The following is a 3,728-nucleotide window of genomic DNA, read 5'->3' on the forward strand; positions in this document are numbered from 1 at the left end:
ATGAGAACTAGAGTCTAGATGAACAAAAAACCAGAGACAGACTAATATTAACTCCAAGCCATAAGTCAATATAGGCACTATTATTAGTCATTTTCAATGTTTCACAGTTGAACAGGCCTGAGTGGTTAAATGAATCCCTCTGGTTAGGTCAGTTATTTAGGTTCTAAACTGTGTTGATATAACTTCCTGAACATCAGCCTAAATGTTGGCATTATTTCCTATTGATATTGTCATTATTTGTTAGTATTATATTAATTATTTATATAACTTGTATCATTACATATTTACTCACATATTTAAATATATTTATTAATCATATTTAAATATAAAATTGAATATATATCATTGATATATATTTAAATAATAATCCAGTTCATTGTGCTCATTTTAATCCTTGTTAATAAAATTTGAAAATGGAAGTAGATGATTTTTAAGTTCTGGTAGATTATATACAATTGTACTAGCTAGAATTGACTAAGTCACTGTTACATGAATAACTGTTTACTCATTGTTGAAAATAGATTGAAAAATATAATTTTTTTCATATAATCTAATACTTAAAATGTTTTGTTACATACATAGTTGACTTATTTTTTTGCAATCACACTCTGAGATTCCCTTTATATCTCTATCATCTTAAAGATTTGTTGATTATTTACTGAGTACAAGTCTTCAGAAAGATGCTGTATTCCTGCTGAACTGTAAGAAAACAAGAAACTATAATTTGAGATAATTTTTTAAGATTAAGGCATTGATGTTTACAAAAAATAAAGTATATAAAAATAGATAATAAGTTCATGTGTTTTATATATTTTTTAACCCAACACATACTAGATTTCAAAATTATTTCCACACTTATTCATGTGAAAATAACTAGAGGTATAGTTTTCAGCTTTATTCAATGATGTCTGTCATTTATGATTCTGAACTTCTTGACACATTCTGTACGGTTTATTGCTTTATGACTTTTTGCATTCTTTTTTAATACTATGCAAGTGATCACAGGAAGCAGATACTTCAGAGATCTCTAGTTCTGCTTACTAACCAAGCTGAACCTAAGTTAGATGACTCAGCACCATCCCAACCTGACATGTTTTTCATCGTTTTTCACAATCCTAATGTTCAAGCTGACTGATGGTTTCTGTACATTCATAACTTCACATTATCATGACCACTAAGTTAAAAAAATGATTTTTATGACATATAACTTCTAAGGCTGAACGATATAGTCACAGACTTCACTAAGGAATAAAATTATAACTAGAACATAATCTGATTAAATTTATATAGCATACTGTTTTATACATCAGTGTAAACACAATGGATTCTTCATTTTTCTAAATGAAAAGCATCTCACCATCTTTTAGAGCACTCAGCCTAATCATTGCTATACAGATGTAAATTTACTAACGTGATTTTCTGCCTTCACCTGTGCCAGCTGAAGCCTGATCTTCCAAATTGACCCCAGGAATTCTTGGCTCCAATCTGTTCCTGACCATTGTGACCCCCAGCTTTTTATCCTTTGAAAATGCAAAGAGAGAGAGAGAGAAAGAGAGAGAGAAAATTTTTTAATATTTATTTTTTAGTTTTCGGTGGACACAACATCTTTGTTTTTGTATGTGGTGCTGAGGATCGAACCCGGGCTGCATGCATGCCAGTCGAGCGCGCAACCACTTGAGCCACATCCCCAGCCCCCCTGCATCAGTTTTTACTAGAGTGAATCACCTGCCATACCTAAAAGAGGGACATTACCCAGATGACCCTTAACCCCAATAATAATGAAGTGCACATCTGTAAGAAGAATGGGAGGAAGTGAGTGAAAGATAATGAACCCAAGGGGCCCAGGGATCCCTTGGAATTATTGACTGCTTTTATAGAAGGATGGCATGGCCACTTGTAGGGCAGATAGCAATGCCTATATCTGGACTCAGAAAGACTGTGTCTGGAAACCAACACAGGTGATCCTGAGGTTTAATCATGCAGGCAAGTTTGTGAACTGATCCATCTCCTCTGGCGAACAATTTTGCTGTGGAAAGGAGAGCACGATTCATTTTTGTTTGTTCCTTCAATTCTGGAAATGACTAGTGGGTAAGCAAAGACTTTAAAAATATCATAGCTACATTGTCCTCACCTTGTATGGGCTTCCCAACATTTTGCTAGCTGCATGGTCATGTGATTTCAGATGTAGAGTATCTTCTGGGTCCAGTAAAGAAGTAGATGAAAAGCTAACCAATACTTCCAGGGGCAGCAAAATCCCTTTGGGTCAGCTGATGTCCATCAGAGTTTGTTGACAATGACATTGGTGACTGGGTCCACAGAATCAAAGTCTTTGCCAGTGGGAGCAACTCCTCCTGGTTCAGTCACAACCACACCCTGCCTTGCTGCCAATGACTCAAAAAGGTCTCCACTCTGAAAATGAAGTCTTGCCACTCCTGATTGTCTCCGAGAATAGTGTTGTGGCTGCTGGCCCTGACTACTGTACAATACTCTTTGTCTTCAACCTAGACATTCCAAAATAGAGCATCATGCCCAACATGTCTGTCATGGACCATTTTTGCAACATGGACAAGAGGGCCACCACCCAAGACCTAATGCAGACTTGTAGACACTTCACAAGTCTAGCATCACTAAAGTGTATATTTATAAGGTGAACAAGTAAGATGGCCACAGATTTTATACTACTGGCAGTGATGGCGTCAAGAAAAGTTGGAATTTCAAGAACTTAGTAGTGCATCCAGTGTCTTCTGAATGTGAAACCAAGTAAGCCTCCACCATCCAGCATGAGAAACATAGCCACCACTTGCCTGTTGGTGAGGAAAGAAAGCCCCAAGAAAACACTTTAAACATATCCAGCAAACACTGTGTGCTTTTGTTTGAATTGGAGCAAGTGTTGCTTTTCTAAATGCAGCAGTGTTTTTTGTTTGTTTGTTTTTGCTATTTCATCTCATTCTTGATGAAAGCTTATCTTTAAGTACTTTATTATGGAAAATTGTTACACTATAAGGAATAGATAAGGGAGGTATGTACATTGTCTTTTAGAAAATTAAATAAAAATCCTGAATGTGGAAAATGTTTAACCATAGAGTTAAACATTGCTTTCAATATATGATGAAGTAATCTTTTAATAAGACTGGCTTGTACAGGTTATTTAAATGTATCTTTTCTAAAGTGTCAGAAGCAGTAAAAGTCTCATTCCCTTATCACATAAACTAATAGATTCTACTAGAGCACAATATGCTGTTTGCTCACGACAGTAAGTCCTAGAGGAAGCTGTTAGCTCCCAATATGAAATGGAAAGATATGTGTTGTACTATTGTGCTTAGATGGGAAGACCTCAGATGGTTAGCAGAATGTGCCTGTGGGAGTCCACTATTGTACATTATTGTGGTGAGCCGTTTCTGCAGATTATGGTCGCCATTGCAAGATGGCGCTGGCTCCACTGTGGTCTGTAATAAACAATTCCTTGTTTGGGAGAGTTGGTGCATGGTTTCTCAGCAACCTGTGAGAAAGTTCCACGTGGCAGCTTCGCATTGGGGCTTGGGATGCTTTATTAAGGCTGGGAGGGGCATCCGAGGAGGAATTAGAAGAAATATCAAGGGCCTGAATAAACTGCTGAAAGAAGATTCCTGAGTTGCATCTTCCTTGCGGGCAAGGGGTCGCGACAAGTGGTGCTGAAAACCCGGGAACCAGAACTTTCAGCAGTCAGGGGTGGTGCACCAGTTAGTCCC

At 37.1% G+C, this 3,728-nt stretch overlaps 1 pseudogene; it reads left to right on the forward strand.

The window, feature by feature from the left end:
• The first annotated feature begins 904 nt into the window (after window positions 1-904).
• LOC143640425 (actin-related protein 2/3 complex subunit 1A pseudogene) lies at window positions 905-2,659 on the forward strand (annotated as a pseudogene).
• The last annotated feature ends 1,069 nt before the right edge of the window (window positions 2,660-3,728 follow it).

The sequence above is a fragment of the Callospermophilus lateralis genome, unplaced genomic scaffold, assembly GCF_048772815.1.
Source record: "Callospermophilus lateralis isolate mCalLat2 unplaced genomic scaffold, mCalLat2.hap1 Scaffold_246, whole genome shotgun sequence".
Taxonomy (NCBI): domain Eukaryota; kingdom Metazoa; phylum Chordata; class Mammalia; order Rodentia; family Sciuridae; genus Callospermophilus; species Callospermophilus lateralis.